Consider the following 22,425-nt stretch of genomic DNA (forward strand, 5'->3'; position numbering starts at 1 on the left):
AATGAAATCAATTAGTATTATAAATATCGGTTCCTCATTCACGTCTTTCTTGTCAATTACATACATGCAACATCTTGAGGCTCCAAGTACGAACCATCTTGCTTTGATCAGATAACAAAAACTAGAAAGCAAAAAACATGGGTGCTTCTATTTTGCTATTTTTATCACTGTCTCTTTTTAATGCCACTTAAATTTATAGAACAAAATGCAATTTTAAAAAACTCTCCAATATAATCTACTGCTTGTGAAAACTGAAAAAATATTCAGGAAATAAAATAGTGGTTTAAATAAACTCATTTAATAGAAAAGCAGATGCTCCATTTTACTTGATTTAATGGAAAACCACTCAGAGCCCAGTATAAATGAAGACAAAATGTGCATAACTAACAGCTCTATTAAAATGGGCAGTAACAGAATGTATCATTTTGAGGTCAGCTGTCATTCTGTTTGAATGGGTCCCTTAACAGATCACAGAGCAGATGGAAAAGGCCAGTATGACATGACTCTCTGACTTAATTATAGCATTACCAAGACAGCATATGGACTTTGTATGTACTAGATAATTTTTATTCAGTGAGTTTATTTGCACATAAATTCTGTGATGTGCCTCATTTGGTTTTACATTACCTTCAATATTTATATTTCACTTTAATTGAATCATTTTTATCTATGGATTAATAGGTCAGGCTGTTCTACCAATTACAGTTGATGCTTGTTGAAGCCCATATAAAAAAGGTATAGAATTTGGATTTATGTCTTATTCAAGATTCCTCAATTTAGAACACTATTACTGCTCTGCACACAGCTGTCATTCCTGCAATTAGGGGGGAAGGGTCTTAATGCACCAGGTATTTGACACCTTCTAAGGTACGGGGGAGAGCAGCCATCTTTTGCTTTCAAGAAGCTGATTGGTCTGCCAGATGGTAAAATGCACAGCAGGACAAAAATACACTGAAGAGAACTCAATCAGTTTTGTGGGAAACACATCACCTTACAACCCATCCCAAAGTCAAATCCGTGGGAGCTACTGATCTAATTTATTACAAAAAGGAGTTGGAGAGCTCCGAGATTTTACTGCAAATCTGTCACACACAACTCTGCATGGACACGGTATGCATCACTGGAAAATAATTTAAAACTTCTGCAGACATAGGGGAGTATAGTCTAAGTGCTAAATTTAGGTGACAGCACAGATAAAACAGGAGATGAAATACTGCCCAAAGAAACCAGCCCTTGACTTGGTCAAAGCCAGAATTTAGATCCACAATCCACAATATATCAACAGCTGTAATTTAACTGGATTCACAGAAGAGCAATAAAACGGTAGCTCAGGAAGAGGGCAGTAACACCACATACACCAGCTTCGGCTTCCACTCCAAAGTGCTGGATTTTACTCTTGGTCTATGCTAAAAGGCATATCTAATTTGAACTCAGATAAATATTAAGACAAAGAGACAAATGGGTAATGCTCTGATCATGAATATTTAAAAGCTATTTCATTTACCTGAAAGCTCTGGAATAACTCAAATGAGAGAGAATATTTATTCTCTTTCATTCTCATAGACATAAATATTTCTTGAGGTTCTAATCCTTTTCTCCCTCTATATGAACGTGGGAGTAATATATAGATTATGTTATTATTATTAACAATTTATAGATTTATTTATGTTATCATTATTAATTTATAGATTATGTTATTATTATTAACAATTTTTCTGTCAGTAAAAACTGGGATAATAATAAAATCTACTTTACAGGGTTGTTGTGAAGATTAAATAACAGCATATGTAATATGCTTGACAAAAGCTCTGTAAATATAGATTTTAATTACTGCAGTAATTTAATGACTATAGTCATCATTATCATCATTGTGACAATAATGTCTGTTTCTGACACATCAGTCAATTTGTCTGCAGTATCCAACTAACTCTTTTAGCTTAAACTGCATTGTTCACAGCTGTACATTCTTTTTCTAAACCTTTTGACCCCAACACTGCTTGGGTGGACACACACGCTGGGAGTGAGTTGATTCATTGACCAAAAAAGCCAGTCCAATTCTCTTAAGAATTTGAACAAAGAGAAACAAGACTAAATAGGTCAGAAGTTATAGATCAGAAGTTATTGGGCACCAGAAGTGTAAGGTCCAAAACATTTGAGAGCAGAATAGGCAAAGCCCAAGGTGAGCTGGAGATATGGGAAAGTAGAAATTAAGAATCAGACTGGTGAAAGGCATTCTGCAAAAGGCAGGATGAAGCAGCAGTGCTGAAAGAAGCAGAGATGACAGATTGTGTGGCTAGAGAGAATGAGAATGGATAGATGAGCTGCCTGACAATTTCCAATTCTCTGTGAGAATGGGCTCCATGAGACTCCCTTTACCTTTAAAATGCATTTTCCTTTACTTAGCTGAGCTTGTGACAGTTTCTGTTCTTGCAATCAAATAGCTTCTAAAGACACAATGACAGACCTCAATTTGTATTAAAATTCTTCTTGCTTGCTTCGTCATTTCTTTTAAACCTGACCTACGTTCTCCCCCAGACGAGACATAGGTGTTCAAGTTGATTTATTGAACTGTATAAAACACAACAGAACCCTGTTATGACAGGGCTTGTAGCTAAAAACCTTGGCTATATCACAAGTCAAAATGGGTCCTATGAAATGTAACAACCACACTTAGCTTGGTTTCTCTGCAAGACTGACATCTATAAGGTCTGTCCCCAAGACACTGTCTGGGCTAACCAGTGTATCAGAAGATGTGGCACATATATACAATGGAATATTACTCAGCCATAAAAAGAAATAAAATTGAGTTATTTGTAGTCGGGTGGATGGACCTAGAGTCTGAAATACAGAGTGAAATAAGTCAGAAAGAGAAAAACAAATACCGTATGCTAACATATATATATGGAATCTAAAAAAAAAAAAAAAAGGTTCTGATGAACCTAGGGGCAGGACAGGAAGAATAAGACGCAGATGTAGAGAATGGACTTGAGGACACGGGGAGGGGGAAGGGTAAGCTGGGATGAAGTGAGAGAGTAGCATGGACATATATACACTACCAAAAGTAAAACAGATAGCTAGTGGGAAGCAGCCGCATGGCACAGGGAGATCAGCTCGGTACTTTGTGACACCTAGAGGGGTGGGATAGGGAGGGTGAGAAGGAGACACAAGAGGGAGGAGATATGGTGATATATGTATATGTGTAGCTGATTCACTTTGTTGTATAGCAGAAACTAACACAACACTGTAAAGCAATTATACTCCAATAAATATGCTAAAATAATGTACATAGTTGCTGATAACAAAAGAAAAACAGAAACACCAATCTATTTTAATTTTTTGCATCTCATTTTTATTAGGGTTCTGTACTACACTTTTTTGAACTATCACACATGATGGATATTTCCTAATATACTCAAATGTCTCTGCTTACAGGGGAATAGCTATCTGTGAGTGAGGTTCCCCATACAGGAATAGTTAGCTGTCACTGAAATGCCAAATCCAGAGAAAAGAAAAGCAATATATTTCAGAAGATCAGAAATTGTGTATAAGCCCATGGAGATTTTAAGGCTTTTGTAATATGTTTTTCTCTTTCTTTTTTTATCGTTTCTTTATTTGGTTTGATTGGTATTCTTTTTACTTTTTCTTTTCTTAAACGTACCCACAGAGCTGTAGTAGTAAAAGGCTGGTCTGCTCAGCCACCTCTTTGGAATAATTTAGTCCTAACACAAATTGGCTTCAATTTACTTGCACATTTGTGAATGGAGTAAGTGTGTTACTCAGTTGGTGTTACCAGCTGCCCCTGAGACAAGAAAACAGGCCAGTAGCTGCCTGGGGCTGTTCTCTCCTCTCAGCTCACCAGTCCCAGTTGTCAGAGGCAATGTGCACTATTGTCTTCCTTCAGTTATTGGGGCTGATGGCTATGACCTTTGGTGAATAACAGATTAACTCTTCATTTGTTGGTTTTTTGTTCTGGCTCACCAAAGGCCCCATATAAATTGTTGGATAAGTCCACCTGAAATATTTTCTTGAATCAGTCACAGTACGTATAGATAGACTCTTGTTTTCTATAGTGGTGTGAGAACTTAGTCACATTCAACAACTATTTCAGAACTTCCATTTGAATATTTGCTGAGGTTTATGGGTCCAAGATTTACTTTAAGGCTGGCAGGCAACAATGAACAGATAAAGTTGAAAAGCGGAGTTTATATCTGTCTTTACACAGTCCTACAAAGTAGAAAGTGAGTCACTTACTTCATGTGCCTAAGTTATGTTAGTGACCTCAACAACAACAACAACAAACTTTAAACTTTGGCTTGTTTATCCAGTAGTGTGGCTGGGTTACTCTCCATCAGTCCCTCTTGTGAATGGTATAAGTTGGTTGGAATGAATGATACCATCTCAAGACCAGTGCCTATTCAGTCATGTGCTGAGTGCCTAACTGTGTCAACTCTGGGAAGGCAACTTTTCCTTTTTAAGGGTTTAACCCAAGGGGTTACTACTGTTCCATTAGAATCAAGATGTCAGGAAAAGAATGTTTCTAACGATCCCCCCAGAAAACCCCAAAATCCCCAAACAAAATACTGCATTCTCTCTACTATACTAGTCTCCCCATCCTACCCCTGATCAAACCCACTGGTTTCCCACAAACAACTGGGCAATCCAGTCTTGACTCTAAGATACTGAATCTCTACATTTGTACTTGACTTATAAGAAAGTGTCATATTCTTTTCTTTTTAAAATCTCTTACTTTCAAAACACAAAATATTCTAAATAGTGATTTTGATGTACAAGATACACCAGAGATACACAGAAATGACGTATGACAGTAAAAAGTTCACCAAATTAGAAGTCCTAAAATGGTTGCAAATAATTGTTTCAAGAAGATGTCATTTTATTAGATGGCTCTTTAGGGAAAACCTTAATTTTTAAAAAAGGAGTTTTCTGAAATATCTTGGCAATTATTCTCTGGACCTAGGTGAAACTGAAGTTGTACTACAGGTACATTTGTCAGCAATGTTAAGTTAGCCAAGAAAAAACAGGGCTCCAGATAGGGGATGTTTCATGAGCCTGAGAAAGAGTGAAAGGCATTAATGCCATCACTCTACAACTCTAATTTCTCACCAAAAAATCAGTTCTATATTGGAAAAAAAATGTTTTGGCAAAAAAAACGATGTTTAAAAATAATCTTCAAAAGCATACTTAAATTTTAAAAAGATATTTTATGCTGTTATTTATGGAAGAGGAAGTGAGGAAAGAGGCTAGGAGAAGAATGTCATTCCCACTTAGCATGAGCTACACAGAGTAGAGCCCAACAGCAGCACATAACAGCATTACTGCTATCACTAATGAAGCTCCCCAAGGGAATAGCTGTGCTCCTTCAGTGTAGATAAGCTTATTTCCCGTTTGCTGGTAGTCAGACTCTGGAGAATGCACTGCTAATAGAGCTCTGGGCTCTAAGTAGAGATTTGGTGTCATCCCCACATAATTACAGCCATCTGCCCTTGTACCAATTGCAACAGATGCAAGGTTTGCTCCAAGACACTTGCCTTTGGTTACCAGTGGTGAGATCTGTGCAGACAGCTTTTTTCTTTTATTTACCTGTTAGGCAGGCTTAGCAATTTTTTCAATGCCACTTCTAATGTAGGTCTGAGACCAGTACGGCCCTTTACAGATAATATGATCACTTTAGAGGAAAACAGTAAAGAATGAACCTGCATAATTCCCTCAAGGAATACTTGCTGCTCTTGAGAGCATCTAGAAAGCGAAAAGCAGAATTCATCTCTTTTAACAATTTTCTTGGTAGTAATGTTGACTGCAGAGGATGCCTACCTCTGCAAGAGGGTGGAGTGGAGATGTGGGACTTGACCCACACAGAGCTGTGTTGCATTTGAGGCTTTCATGTTTACGAAAAATGCAAGTGGGCACATACATTCAAAAACATAAACTAATATATACTCTGTGACCTTGTGCTTTTGACTAATAGACTACACACCTTACATTCCCCAAAATGTCTTATTCACATACTTTTCCATTTACTTTTGTATATAATGCCTTTATGTGAAACATTTTAATTACTGCAGAGAATAGTATAAGTCCAGTTCCAGAGTCTTGTTTTTCTTTTTAACCTATAAAAGCCCTACTTTAATTGTCCAGAAAACCCATAGAAAGTTCAAACAAAATTTAGCTAAGTATCTGCATATATTTGCATATTTGCATGTATGATCTTTTTTTTGTGGGGGTGAAGAGCAAGAAAAGAGTATGTAGTCAGTCAACATACTTTTCTTTAAACAAGGCTCTGTGGAAACAAAAAAATTTTTTTAGAAAGTCCCTGACAACAGCAATATAGTCACTTTAAAGAAAATTAATAGTTTTCCTAGAGGCAAGTGCTCCTGTAGTTAAATTGTCTATAGACTAATTTAACTTGTCCCAGGCTGCTGGGTAATAGAATTCCTCATGCTTCAGAAAAGGGTGTCCTCTTCATGCAGTGGATACAGACAATAAGGTTTGGGGCCAGAATCACTAAAATTTAAACTGTTCCATTTGGCAGAGGCTGAGTTGGTTCACTGGCCCGGGAAGTAGCACAGTAAAGTATGTAGATGTCAGAGTTGGAAAGCTCTAGACAATTCTGACCAAAGATGAATTCCTCCTATAATAGTTAAACATCATCACTGTCTTAATTTCTTTCTTTTCATGAATGGGAGCATGAAAAAGGAGACCAGCCATTAATTTATGTCATCTAGAGAGAGATTCAGAAAGAATGCATTAACTACCTCCCATATAATTTCCTTCTTTGATTCTCAGTTTCAAAACAACAACAACCAAAACATATGCCCAAAGAAACTTTATAAGTTAATTAGAAGTCAGAAATATTTTCCTGAAGACTGTCGTTACTTCATGGGTACTCATTAAAATGCCTCAAAACAACCTATGCTATCTAATATCATTAGCAGATCAAGAAACTTGAAGTATTCTTCAGGACAGATAATTAACTTATCTAGAGGAATTGTTGCCATTGCATGTTCTTCCCTACAAATGGACAATCTTACATAACGCTTGGGGTTGATATGAAGCTAAGTCAACAAAGTAAAAGGGATCCTGCAGACCTGGTTTCTTCATCACAATACAGCATACAGGAGAGAACTAGCCACACTTTCCTTTTTGTCCTCAAGCGTCTAGGTATTTTCAGCACCATTAACATCTATTTCCTTCGGGAAGACTGTTGCAAACTACAAGAGAAAAGAGGCTGCTATACCATCTGCAACCTAGACCTCCCAAATACGATTTTAATTTAGAGAGGTTGTCTCCCACAAATAGAGAAAACAAATAGAAAAAATATGAAAAATGCTGTCAATCACATCTTATTAAAAGGACTACTACTATGGCCGGGGAGTTTCAAGATGGCAGAAGAGTGAGACGTGGAGATCACCTTCCTCCCCACAGATACATCAGAAATACAACTACATGTGGAACAACTCCTACAGAACACCTACTGAACGCTGGCACAACACCTTAGACCTCCCGAAAGGCAAGAAACTCTCCACGTACCTGGGTAGGGCAAAAGATAAAAGAATAAACAGAGACAAAAGGATAGGGACGGGACCTGCACCAGTGGGAGGGAGCTGTGAAGGAGGAAAGGTTTCCACACACTAGGAAGCCCCTTTGCGGGTGGAGACTGCGGGTGGCAGAGGGGGAAAACTTTGGAGCTACGGAGGAGAGGACAGCAACAGGGGTGCAGAGGGCAAAGCGGAGAGATTCCTCACAGAGGATCGGGGCTGACCGGCACTCACCAGCCCGAGAGGCTTGTCTGCTCACCCGCTGGGGTGGGCGGGGCTGGGAGCTGAGGCTCAGGCTTCGGTAGGAGCGCAGGGAGAGGACTGGGGTTGGCTGCGTGAACACAGCCTGAAGGGGTTAATGCACCACAGCTAGCGGGGAGGGAGTCCGGAAAAAGTCTGGAGCTGCCGAAGGGGCAAGAGACCATTGTTTCCTGGTGCGCGAGGAGAGAGGATTCAGAGAACAGATTAAACGAGCTCCAGAGACTGGTGTGAGCCGCGGCTAAAAGCGCTGATCCCAGAGACGGCATGAGACGCTAAGGCTGCTGCTGCCACCACCAAGAAGCCTGTGTGTGAGCACAGGTCACTATCCACACCTCCCCTCCTGCAAGCCTGTGCAGACCGCCACTGCCAGGGTCCCGTGATCCAGGGACAACTTCCCCGGGAGAACGCATGGCGCACCTCAGGCTGGTGCAACGTCATGCCGGCCTCTGCTGCCGCAGGCTCGCCCCACACTCCATGCCCCTCCCTCCCCACGGCTGGAGTGAGCCAGAGCCCCCGAATCAGCGGCTGCTTTAACCCTGTCCTGTCTGGGCGAAGAACAGACGCCCTCAGACGACCTATACGCAGAGGCAGGCCCAAAGCCGGGAGCTATGCGAACAAAGAAGAGAAAGTGAAATCTCTCCCAGCAGCCTCAGGAGAAGCGGATTAAATCTCCACAATCAATTTGGTGTACACTGCATCTGTGGAATGCTTGAATATACAACGAATCATCCCACATTGAGGAGGTGGGCTGTGGGAGCAACGATATATATATTTTTTTTTCCCCTTTATCTCTTTTTGTGAGTGTGTATGGGTATGCTTCTGTGTGTGATTTTGTCTATATAGCTTTGCTTTTACCATTTATCCTAGGGTTCTGTCTGTCCATTTTTTTTTTAGTATAGTTTTTAGCACTTGTTATCATTGGTGGATTTGTTTTTTGGTTTGGTTGCTATCTTCTTTCCTTCTTTCTTTTTTTATTACATAAAAATTATTTTTTAATAATTTTTATTTTAATAACTTTATTTTATTTTACTTTATTTTATTTTATCTTCTTTCTCTTTCTTTCTTTCTTTCTTTCTTTCTTTCTTTCTTTCTTTCTTTCTTTCTTTCTTTCCTTCTTTCTCTCTTTCTTCTTTCTTTTCTTTCTCTCCCTTTTATTCTGAGTCGTGTGGAGGACATGCTCTTGGTGCTCCAGGCAGGCATCAGGGCTGTGCCACTGAGGTGGGAGAGCCAAGTTCAGGACACTGATCCACAAGAAACCTCCCAGCTCCACATAATATCAAATGGCGAAAATCCCCCAGAGATCTTCATCTCAACACCAAGACCCAGCTCCGCTCAACGATCAGCAAGCTACAGTGTTGGACACCCTATGCCACACAACTAGCAAGACAAGAGCACCACCCCATCCATTAGCAGATAGGCTGCCTAAAATCATAATAAGGCCACAAATGCCCCAAAACACACCACCAGACGTGGACCTGCCCACCAGAGATACAAGATCCAGCCTGATCCACCAGAACAAAGGCACTACTCCCCTCCACCAGGAATCCTACACAACCCACTGAAACAACCTTAGCCACTGGGGACAGAGACCAAAAACAATGGGAACTATGAACCTGTAGACTGCAAAAAGGAGACCCCAAACACAGTAAGTTAAGCAAAATGAGAAGACAGAGAAACACAAAGTGGATGAAGGAGCAAGGCAAAAACCATCAGACCTAACAAATGTAGAGGAAATAGGCAGTCTACCTGAAAAAGAATTAAGAATAATGATAGTAAAGGTGACCCAATCTTGGAAATAGAATGGAGAAAAAACAAGAAACGATTAACAAGGAGCTAGAAGAATGAAAGAGCAAACAAACAGTGATGAACAACACAATAAATGAAATTAAAAATTCTCTAGAAGGGATCAATAGCAGAATAACTGAGGCAGAAGAACAGATAAGTGACCTGGAATATAAAATAGTGGAAATAACTACTGCAGAGCAGAATAAAGAAAAAAGAATGAAAAGAATTAAGGACAGTCTCACAGACCTCTGGGACAACATTAAATGCACCAACATTCGAAGTATAGGGGTCCCAGAAGATGAAGAGAAAAAGAAAGGCTATGAGAAAATATTTGAAGAGATTATAGTTGAAAACTTCCCTAATATGGGAAAGGAAATAATTAATCAAGCCCAGGAAGCACAAAGAGTCCAATACAGATAAATCCAAGAAGAAACATGCCAAGACACATATTAATCAAACTATCAAAAATTAAATACAAAGAAAACATATTAAAAGCAGCAAGGGGAAAATAACACATAAGGGAATCCCCATAAGGTTAACAGCTGATCTTTCAGCAGAAACTCTGCAAGCCAGAAGGGAGTGGCAGGACATACTGAAAGTGATGAAGGAGAAAAACCTACAACCAAGGTTACTACACAGCAAGGATCTTATTCAGATTTGAAAGGGAAGTTAAAACGTTTACAGACAAGCAAATGTTCAGAGAATTCAACACCACCAAACCTGCTTTACGACAATTGCTAAAGTAACATCTCTAGGCAGGAAACACAAGAGAAGGAAAAGACCTACAATATCAAACCCAAAACAATTAAGAATATGGTAATAGAAACATACATATCGATAATTACCTTAAATGTAAATGGGTTAAATGATCCAACCAAAAGACATAGACTGGCTGAACGGATACAAAAGCAAGACCCGTATATATGCTGTCTACAAGAGACCCACGTCAGACCTAGGGACACATACAGACTGAAAGTGAGAGGATGGAAAAAGATATTCCAAGCAAATGGAAATCAAAAGGAAGCTGGAGTAGCAATTCTCATATCAGACAAAATAGACTTTAAAACAAAGACTATTACAAGAGACAAAGAAGGACACTACATAATGATCAAGGGATTGATCCAAGAAGAAGATATAACAATTGTAAATATTTATGCACCCAACATAGGAGTACCTCAATACATAAGGCAAATACTAACAGCCATAAAAGGGGAAATCAAGAGTAACAAATCATAGTAGGGGACCTAACACCCCACTTTCACCAATGGACAGACCATCCAAAATGAAAATAAATAAGGAAACACAAGCTTTAAATGATACATTAAACAAGATGGACTTAATTGATATTTATAGGACATTCCATCCAAAAACAGCAGAATACACATTCTTCTCAAGTGCTCATGGAACATTCTCCAGGATATATCATATCTTGGGTCATAAATCAGGCTTTGGTAAATTTAAGAAAACTGAAATTGTATCAAGTATCTTTTCCAACCACAATGCTATGAGACTAGATATCGATTACAGGAAAAAATCTGGAAAAAATACAAGCACATGGGGGCTAAACCACACACTACTGAATAACCATGAGACCACTGAAGAAATCAAAGAAGAAATCAAAAAATACTTAGAAACAAATGACAATGAAAACACGATGAGCCAAAACCTATGGGATGCAGCAAAAGCAGTTCTAAGAGGGAAGTTTATAGCAATACAATCCTACCTTAAGAAACAAGAAACAGCTAAAAAAAAAACCAACCTAACATTACACCTAAGGCAATTAGAGAAAGAAGAGGAAAAAAACACCAAAGTTATCGGATGGAAAGGAATCATAAAGATCAGATCAAAAATAAAGAAAAAAGAAATGAAGGAAACAATAGAAAAGATCAATAAAACTAAAGCTGGTTCTTTGAGAAGATAAACAAAATTGTTAAACCATTAGGCAGACTCATCAGGAAACAAAGGGAGAAGACTCAAATCAGTAGAACTAGAAGTGAAAAAGGAGAAGTAACAACTGACACTGCAGAAATACAAAGGATCATGAGAGATTACTACAAGCAACCATATGCCAATAAAGTGGACAACCTGGAAGAAATGGACAAATTCTTAGAAATGCACAACCTTCCGAGAATGAACCAGGAAGAAATAGAAAGTATGAACGGACCAATCACAAGCACTGAGATAGAAACTCTGATTAAAAATCTTCCAACAAACAAAAGCCCAGGACGAGACGGCTTCACAGGCGAATTCTATCAAACATTTAGAGAAGAGCTAACACCTATCCTTCTTAAACTCTTCCAAAATATAGCAGAGGGAGGAACACTCCCAAACTCATTCTACGAGGCCACCATCACCCTGATACCAAAACGAGACAAAGATGTCACAAAGAAAGAAAACTACAGGCCAATATCACTGATGAACATAGATTCAAAAATACTCAACAAAATACTAGCAAACAGAATCCATCGGCACATTAAGAGGATCATACACCATGATCAAGTGGGGTTCATCCCAGGGATGCAAGGATTCTTCAGTCTACGCAAATCAATCAATGTGATACACCATATTAACAAATTGAAGGAGAAAACTATACAATCATCTCAATAGATGCAGAGAAAATTCAACACCCATTTATGATAAAAACCCTGCAGAAAGTAGGCATAGAGGGAAGTTTCCTCAACATAATAAAGGCCATATATGACAAACCCATAGCCAACATCGTCCTCAGTGGTGAAAACTTGAAACCATTTCCACTAAGATCAGGAACAAAACAAGTGTGCCCACTCTAACCACTATTATTCAATATAGTTTTGGAAGTTTTAGCCACAGCAATACGGGAAGAAAAAGAAATAAAAGGAATCCAAACCGGAAAAGTAGAAGTAAAGCTGTCACTGTTTGCAGATAACATGACACTATACTTAGACATTCCTAAAGATGTTACCAGGATACTAGAGTTAATCAATGTATTTGGTAAAGTAGCAGGATACAAAATTATGGCACAGAAGTCTCTTGCATACCTATACACTACTGATGAAAATTCTGAAAGTAAAATTAAGAACGCACTCCCACTTACCATTGCAACAAAAAGAATAAAATATCTCGCAATACACCTACCTAAGAAGACAATAGGCCTGTATGCAGAAAATTATAAGATGCTGATGAAAGAAATTAAAGATGATACAAATAGACGGAGAGATATACCATGTTTTTGGATTAGAAGAATCAATATTGTGAAAATGAGTATACTACCCAAAGCATTCTACAGATTCAATGCAATCCCTATCAAACTACCACTGGCATTTTTCACAGAACTAGAACAAAAAATTTCACAATTTGTATGGAAACACAAAAGACCCCAAATAGCCAAAGCAATCTTGAGAAAGAAAAATGGGGCTAGAGGAATCAGGCTCCCTGACTTCAGACTATACTACAAAGTTACTGTAATCAAGACAGTATGGTACTGGCACAAAAATAGAAATATAGATCAATGGAACAGGATAGAAAACCCAGAGATAAGCCCATGCACATATGGTCACCTTATCTTTGATAAAGGAGGCAAGAATATACAGTGGAGAAAAGATAGCCTCTTCAATAAGTGGTGCTGGGAAACCTGGACAGCTATGTGTAAAAGAATGCAATTAGAACACTCCATAAAACCATACACAAAAAATAAACTCAAAATGGATTAAAGACCTAAATGTAAGGCCAGATACTATCGAGTTCTTACAGGAAAATATAGGCAGAACCCTCTATGACATAAATCACAGCAAGGTCCTTTTTGGCCCACCTCCTAGAGAAATGGAAATAGAAACAAAAGGAAACAAATGGGACCTAATGAAACTTCAAAGCTTTTGCACAGCAAAGGAAACCATAAACAAGACCAAAAGACAACCCTCAGAATGGGAGAAAATATTTGCAAATGAAGCAACTAACAGGGGATTAGTCTACAAAATTTACAAGCAGCTCATGCAGCTCAATATTAAAAACACAAACACCCAATACAAAAATGGGCAGAAGACCTAAATAGACATTTCTCCAAAGAAGATATACAGATGCCAACAAACACATGAAAGAACACTCACCATCATTAATCATTAGAGAAATGGAAATAGAAACTACAGTGCGGGCTTCCCTGGTGGCGCAGTGGTTTAGAGTCCGCCTGCTGATGCAGGGGACATGGGTTCGTGCCCCAGTCTGGGAAGATCTCACATGCCGCGGAGCGGCTGGGTCCGTGAGCCATGGCTGCTGAGCCTGCACGTCCAGAGCCTGTGCTCTGCAACGGGAGAAGCCATAACAGTGAGAGGCCCATGTACTGGTAAAAACAAACAAACAAACAAAACTACAATGAGTTATCATCTCACACCACTCAGAATGGCCATCATCAAAAAATCTACAAACAATAAATGCTGGAGTGGGTGTGGAGAAAAGGGAACACTCTTGCACTGTTGGTGCGAATGTAAATTCATACAGCAACTATGGAGAACAGTATGGAGGTTCCTTAAAAAACTACAAATAGAACTACCATATGACCCAGCAATCCCACTACTGGGCATATACCATGAGAAAACCATAATTCAAAAAGAGTCATGTACCAAAATATTCATTGAAGCACTAATTACAATAGCCAGGATGTGAAAGCAACGTAAGTGTCCGTCAACAGATGAATGGCTAAAGACGATGTGGCACATATAGACAATGGAATATTACTCGGCCATAAAAAGAAATGAAATTGAGTTATTTGTAGTGAGGTGGATGGACCTAGAGTCTGTCATACAGAGTGAAGTAAGTCAGAAAGAGAAAAATAAATACTGTATGCTAACACATATATACTGAATCTTAAGAAAAAAAATGGTCATGAAGAATCTAGGGGCTAGACGGGAATGTAGACACAGACCTACTAGAGAATGGACTTGAGGATACAGGGAGGGAGAATGGTAAGCTGAGACAAAGTGAGAGAGTGGCATGGACATATATACACTACCAAACGTAAAATAGATAGCTAATGGGAAGCAGCCGCATAGCACAGGGAGATCAGTTCGGTGCTTTGTGACCATCTAGAGGGGTGGGATAGGGAGTGTGGGAGGGAGGGAGACTCAAGAGGGAAGAGATATGGGGACATATGTTTATGTATAACTGATTCACTTTGTTACAAAGCAGAACTTAACACACCATTTTAAAGCAATTATACCCCAATAAAGATGTTTTTTTAAAAAAGTGTCATGTGCACTGGAAAGATGGCTTAACCACAAAAAAAAAAAAAAAAAGGACTACTACTGTGGCCAAGAATAAAGTGGAGGATTAAAAATACTTAAATCCCTGCAATTTTTTTTTACATTCCAGAACAATTTGGGTTTTTTTGAACAATTTTATATAGAAATATTATCTGTTCTTGTCAACCCTTTCCTGTCAGCTACTTACTTAGACATAGCAAAGAAGAACATATAAGGCAAAATTTTGAACTTTTACTGTTTTTAAAAAAGACAACAAGAAGTCTCTCGGTATTTTTTACATTCCAGGTTGCAATTTGCATTCCAAAAGGGTGTTTCACCTCCTGTCTTTATTCCAGGATAGTGAGTGTTGCCTTGATATTTTTCTAAAATAAATTCGCATTCATTTGAGCCAGTGATACCTTGTAGCCAGTCCCTGCCAAATGCAGTTTACTCAGGAACTGCTGAGCCTCTCGACTGGTGCTAGAGATGTTTATCATGAAAGGGGTTCAATGTGTGACTTTTGCTTTCACACTCTATTTGAAAAATTGATGCTGACTTCAGAAGTAACCTCAGATAACAACGGATTCTTCTAGGTCTAAATACTGGCCTATCCAAAATTTCCAGCAAAAGGATCTGTGGCAGAAACTACAAGTTGCCTCCTCAAAGTCCATTCCTCCTTTGTCTTACTAAGAGAAAGTACATTTCTCAGCTTCCCTTGAAGACGAGGGTGAACAATAATTTATAAGAAGAAGTTGTCATGAAGGGCTTCTGGGAAAGTTCTTAAGGAGACCAATTTGGGTGGGTATAATGGAAAGAACCCTGAAATGAGACTCAGGAGACAAGGGATTTAGTATGGGTCTGGTTATTAATTTTCTGTGTGAACTTGGTGAGTCACTTTACCTTTGTACCCCCATTTACTCACACGTAGAGTGAAACAGTTGAATTATAGATTCTCTGAGGTCCTTTCCAAATTTAGGTCCCAATGCTTGCTCTCTCCCAGTTGCAAAGTCCCAAGTAGATAAAAAACAGATGCATGAAATGGGTGTGTGTAATTTGTAAGACCTTTATTATTTCCTGTTTCTTTACCCTCCAGCAAATTAAAAATCACTCAGTACAGTTTACATTGTTTACACACTTTCACAGTGATATGTGGTTTACATTACATACACGCACTTTTAAGAACTTTATCAAGATGTAATTCACATACCATCAATCCACTCATTTAAAATGTAAACTTCAGTGGTGTTTATTATATTTACAGAGTTGTAGGTCCATCACCACTATTTAAATTTTAGAACAAAAAGTAACTTCATACTCTTTGGCAGTCATATTCCCTCCTCTTCCTAGCCTCTGGCAGCAACTAATCTTTCCATTTCTATGGATTTGCCTATTTTGGATATTTCTTCTTAAATAGAACCATACATTGCATGGTCTTTTGTGACTGGCTTCTTTCATTTATCATAATGTTTTCAAGGTTCACTTGTGCTATAACTTTAATCAATAATTTATTATTTTTATGGCTAAATAATATTCCATAGTATGGATATACCACAATTTTTTATCCATACATAAGATAATGGACATGTGGGTAGTTTCTATTCTTTGGCTATTATGAGTGATGTTGCTATGAACATTTGTGTAAGATTCATTTTTAACAAGTGTCTACTTATATGCCAGGTGTTGTGCTTGGTGAATAAGATAGACACAGTCACTGCCCTCAAGGAACTTACTGTCTAATATGGAGGACAAACATTGAATAAGTAATGAAATTGGTTCTGAGTGGGAAGAAAGGTAAAATGCTGGGTTCTACACAAAATACGTAGACTAACCTACCCTGGGTCAAAGGTTGGTTAAGGAAGGTTTCCTGGTGGAAGTGATACTTAAATTATAACCTGAAATGTGAGGAGGGGAGAGAGAAAAAGCATGCATGAAAGCACTGAGAGAGGAAGCTCAGTATGTAGAGTGAGGAGGGAAGTGCAGTGGGAGAAAGGTAAAAAATGAAGTTGGAGAAAGGTAATGATTTGGGAGATTTATTCTAAGGGCAATGTAAATCTATTAAGGAGTTTCAAACAAGGACATGAAAGTATTCAATTTACATTTGTAAACAATCATTCAGGTAAATGGACTTTGGGTGTGAAGAAGGAGTGTCTGTGCTGGATTCAGTTAAGAGACTATTTCAGTGGTCTAGCACAGACACAACTGAGGCTTAGACAAGGGTGGTAGCATAGAAGATTAATAGATTTTAACATAGACAAGATATATTTTGGGACTTCCCTGGTGACACAGTGGTTAAGAATCCACCTGCCAATGCAGGGGACATGGGTTCGATCCCTAGCCTGGGAAGATCCCACATGCCATGGAGCAACTAAGCCCATGTGCTACAACTACTAAGCCTGCTTTCTAGAGCCTGCAAGCCACAACTACTGAAGCTTGCAAGCCTAGAGCCCGTGCTCCACAACAAGAGAAGCCACCACAAAAAGAAACCTGCACACCCCAATGAAGAGTAGTCCCTGCTCGCCAAAACTAGAGAAAGCCCATGCACAGCAACGAAGACCCAATGAAGAAAAAAAGAAAGATATATTTTGGTGTAAATAGCAACCGAACTTGCTAATGGATTAGACTGGGGAGGGATGAAGAAGAATACTCTCAAGGGTGAAACCTACATTTCTGCCATAATGGGTGGATGGTCTTACCCTTTACTGAAATAGGAACAATTAAAGGAGTAGCTGAATGTGTTGCAGAAGAGAGATTAGTTGATAAATTCATCTTGTAACATTTTGAGTTTAAGATACTTGTAGGATATGGACATCCAGATTCAGTTGTTGACAAGGCAGTTGGCTATGTGGGTTTTTAGTCCAGGACAGCTTGGCTAAAGATGAATAGATCTGGGTCTCCTTTATGTACAGATGGTAACTGAAGCCTAGGGAGGGTAGACTTGTGTGAAGAAAAGAGGGTCTAGATATGACTGATCCTTGAGGACTTCTGTCATATAATTTGTAGATAATGGAAGAGGGGCTTAAAAAGGAGTCTGAGAAAGAGCAGCTATAAAGGAAACCAGAAGACTGTGTCACAGAAGCACAAGGAAGACACTGTGTCAAAGAGAGACTGGCCAAGTATGGCGAATACTGTTGAAAAGTCACATAAAATGAGGATCTAGAAGTGACCATAGGATTTATTGACAATAAAGTCACTGATAAACTTGGCAAAATAAAATTTTGGTGCCATGGTAGAGGATGGGAGAATGGGAAGCAAGTTATGGCTTTTATGTCTTTCTAAATCTTCTCAAAGAAAATGAGTTCTTTTTAAAGAACCAGATTTTAGTTTCATTGATCTATTCTGTTGGTTTTTTCTGGATTCTATTTCATTTATTTCTGCTCTGATCTTCATGATTTCTTTCCTTCTACTAACTTTGGGTTTTGTTTGTTCTTCTTTCTCTAGCTCCTTTAGGTGTAAGGTTAGGTTGTTTGAGAATTTTCTTATTTCCAGAGGTGAGCTTGTATCACTATAAACTTCCCTCTTAGAACTGCTTTTGCTGTGTCCCATAGGTTGGACTGTCATGTTTTCATTTGTCTCTAGGTATTGTTTTTTATTTCCTCTTTGATTTATTCAGTGATCCACTGGTTGTCTAGTAGTATATTTTTTAGTTTCCATGTTTTTGTGTTCTTTGCAGTTTTATTTTCTTGTAGTTGATTTCTAGTCTCATAGCTTTGTGGTCATAAAAGATGCTTGATATAATTTCAATTTTCTTAAATTTAATGAGCCTTGTTTTGTAGCCTAGTATGTGATCTATGCTGGAGAACATTTCATGGGCACTTGAGAAGAAATTGTATGCTGCTGTTTTCAGATGGAATGCTGTATATATATCAATTAAGTCCATTTCGTCTAATGTGTCATTTAAGGTCTATATTTCCTTATTGATTTTCTGTCTGGAAGATCTGTCCTTTGATGTAAGTGGGATGTTAAAGTCCCCTACTATTATTGTGTTACTGTAGATTTCTCCTTTTATGTCTCTTAAAATTTGCCTTATATATTTAGGTTCTCCTATGTTGGGTGCATATATATTTACAATTGTTAGATCTTCTTGGATTGATCCCTTGATCACTATGTAGTGTCCTTCTTTGTCTCTTGTAACAGTCTTTATTTTAAAGTCAAATGTTTTCTGATATAAGTATTGCTACGCCAGCTTTCTTTCGATTTCCATTTGCATGGAATACCTTTTTCCATCCCCTCAAGGGAAATGACCTCATTTAAAGCAGAGACCCTTTTGTCTTCTGCTGAATGAATGAAAGACTGAATAACAGGATAATTCTTGAATCCAGCTGCTTTCCATTTTCTAATTCATTTAATATTCTCAGCAACACAGCTGTTAAATGACTCATCCAAGGTCACTCAACTGGTCAAAGTCCTTACCCAAACTCAAATTTTCTGATTTCAAGGTTGGTACTTTCCCTAAAGCCTGATAGCTGCATTCCTTTTTATATCATTCCCAAGGTACCCACTAAGAATAAGTACTCTAAAAATGCTTTGTGAATGGTTTTCTCATTAAGATACTGTGTTAAAAGTAAGATAAAGAATGAACTTTTACAACCAGTCCTAAAATAGGCAGTTTAACACCATCTGGTCTTTAAAATTATGTATACTGAAAGCTAAGTGATAAAGAGAAGGAGATAAATGGTGGCAAATAATGCCTGTGGTTGGAAATGTTCACTGAGAAGAAAAATGGCTTTATAAAATCTGTATCCTCTTAGATTGGACACCTCTTGAGGGCAGGGGATGCATCTCAGCCTTCTTTCCTGTGCCTAGCACAGTGCTTGGCTCAGACGGAGGGCACAATAAATGTTTACTGAATCACATGGTATAGTATAAGGAAACAAGTTTTAATTTTCTGATCTTTTCTCCCATATGACAACAATAGTAATTGTTACCATTTACTGCTATGCCAGACACGGTTCTAAGCCATTTCTTCAATTAATCTCATTTTGTATTTAGAAAACTCCTAGGCTGTAGATATTATAATTAGCCCCATTTTATAGATGGAGTAACTGAGGCACAGAAAGGAAAAGTGACTCCTCCATGGCTGTGAAGGTAGCAGACGGAAGAGCCAGGCTTTAATGAAGGCAGAATGATTCCAGAGGCCAAGCTCTTAATCATGAATACTTCCTCTCATCTAAATTTAGCTCTTCTATGTCACATTCTTTATACTTTTCCTATGTGACAGCTGCACTGATAAATGAACTGGTAACAAATGGTTTGTGACATTACCTTTCTATATTTCCTCACTCTAGGTATTCTTATATTTCCAAATTTAATAAAAGTCATATACAAATATTTTAAAGAGCAAATGATGGGACTTCCATGTTTTCAGGCCCCTGAAATCTGCACCAAGTAGGAAGCTCTTATTCACTATATCTGTACTGGTCAAACTTCAGTGAACTCATTCTGTCTAGCTGTTCTTAACACCATGTGCTTTTATTTTGGATCTTCTTGACTACATCTCTTCCACAAGTTGGCTATGAATTTTTATGACTATAAAGTTGAGGATAGGTCTTCAAACCAAGGAGACCTCACATTCTACTTTGCTCAGGCTATTTCCCTTCTCCTCAATAGAAAGTACAGAATTGGAAGCTGCCCAGAAATGGATCTATACAATCATCACTGTCAAGGTTCACAAAATACAAGGAGACTTTAATATTTGTAGCCCCATTCAGAAAACAAACCTTTCTAGGAGGAACTACATTTGAAAGTCACTGAGACAAGGGAGGAGATAACATGGCTGTATCAAATAAAACTGAACTGCAATTCAGGAGCTCTAGTTCCGGCCTTAGCTTTATCAGTGAGAGAACACATAAGCTTGAGGAACTAACTTTCTCTTTCTTGTTCTGGTTTCTTTCTCTGCAGTACTCAAACTAAAATAATGAGTCCAAATGCCAGTGAAATGAGTCAGAAACACACTATTTGGCATTCTCCTACAGCACAGATAAAGCTCAGGCAGCCCTCACAGCCCCAGTCAAGCACCTTGGTGTAGTAGAGAGAGCATAAACATTGAGAACACACACTGGAATTAACTCTGGACTGTGTCACCTCCTAGATGTATGACCCTGAATGGGTCATTTCACCTCAGAATCCTCATATATAAAAAGGGGGTAATGATAGTACTTACCTCACAGAATTGTTGTGAGAATTCAACAAAGTAATCTATACAGAGAATCTAGCACCATGGCTTACATATAGTAAGCATTCATAAAAGCATTATAATAATTATTAGTAGTAGGGGAGTCTTTATTTTATTCTGACCCCCAAGTCTATATCAATCCAAAGTCTCATATCCTTATCTTATAGGGTCAGTATGATAGTTTCTGTATTTCCCACCTAACAGGGCTAATGTGAAGATAACGTGAAGATAAAAATGCTTGCATTCAATCACCAAACTAATAATTACTGAACACTGAGCAAGCCCCTGAAAATATAGCTGTAAACAAGGCAGCCAAAGCCCTTGCTCTCTTGGAGCTTTGAGTAAAGTTGGAAGAAATAGAAAATAAATATATAAATGAAGAATTGAGATCATTTCAAGTAATGAAAAGTGCTAGAGTGTGGTAGGATCCATCCAGGCTTTGAAGTATGAAGACTAAATCACCACAACAGTGTCTGTGGTCAACATTCAATAGCATTTATCACAACTTTTTATTATTGAATTTATTTCCTGACATATTTGTCAATCTGAACCACTGAGATGTGAATTCCAGAAAAATGGATCATGTCTGTCTGATTTATCACTGTAAACTAAGGCCTTAATAGAGCCCAGAATGACTAATCAATACATGTGTGTTGGGGGGTAGAGTCAAGATGGTGGAGTAGGAGGACACAGAGTTCACATCTCCTCACAACTAGGGCAACTACCAGGCACTGGTGGGGGACCTTGGACACCTAAGGGGAGGAATCCCCGAGTGACCAGGTAGGACGTGGGGGGAACGTGAGGGCAGGAGAATGGGACTGGTGCCCCTGAGGGGTGGCTGGGGGAGAGGAGGGATTCCCACACTCAGTATGGGTCCATTCATGGTGAGGAGATCGGCAAGAACAGAGAGAGACCCTCAGGGGACAGGAGGATAGGAAGGAAACAGGCCAGTTTCCACCTCCCACTTGGGCCCTAGGGAGCCTGCCAAGGTCCCAGGCCTGACCCTTCTCACTCTGAGGGCCCTGCTAGCCAGGCCGAGCCTAGGCCCCACCCTCCACCTCCCCACAGGGCCTTTTCCAGCTGTGTGGGTCCTGAGACTAGGCCCCACCCCCTGCCTAAACCCTGCTCCTGCGAAAGCCTCGAAGCACCAACTCCCCAACGCTTTTTACAGTACCATGGGCCCTGAGACTAGGCCCTCTCCTCCTAACGCCCTCCCCCACCTAAGCCATGCCCCTGCCTAAGCCCTGCCTCCCCACAGCCAAGGCATTTTCTGGCTTTTTTTTTTTTTTTTTTTTTTTTTGCTGTTGTGGTTCTATTTTACATTGTTGTTTTTGTTTCATTTATACTTTTACTTTTTCTAATAATTTTCTTTCTTTTTCTAGTTTTATTTTATTTTTTATTTTTATTCTTTATTATTGCTCTGCCTTTTTTTTTTTTTTTGCCA

This window comes from Tursiops truncatus, chromosome X (genome assembly GCF_011762595.2).
Source record: "Tursiops truncatus isolate mTurTru1 chromosome X, mTurTru1.mat.Y, whole genome shotgun sequence".
NCBI classification, from domain to species: Eukaryota; Metazoa; Chordata; class Mammalia; order Artiodactyla; family Delphinidae; genus Tursiops; species Tursiops truncatus.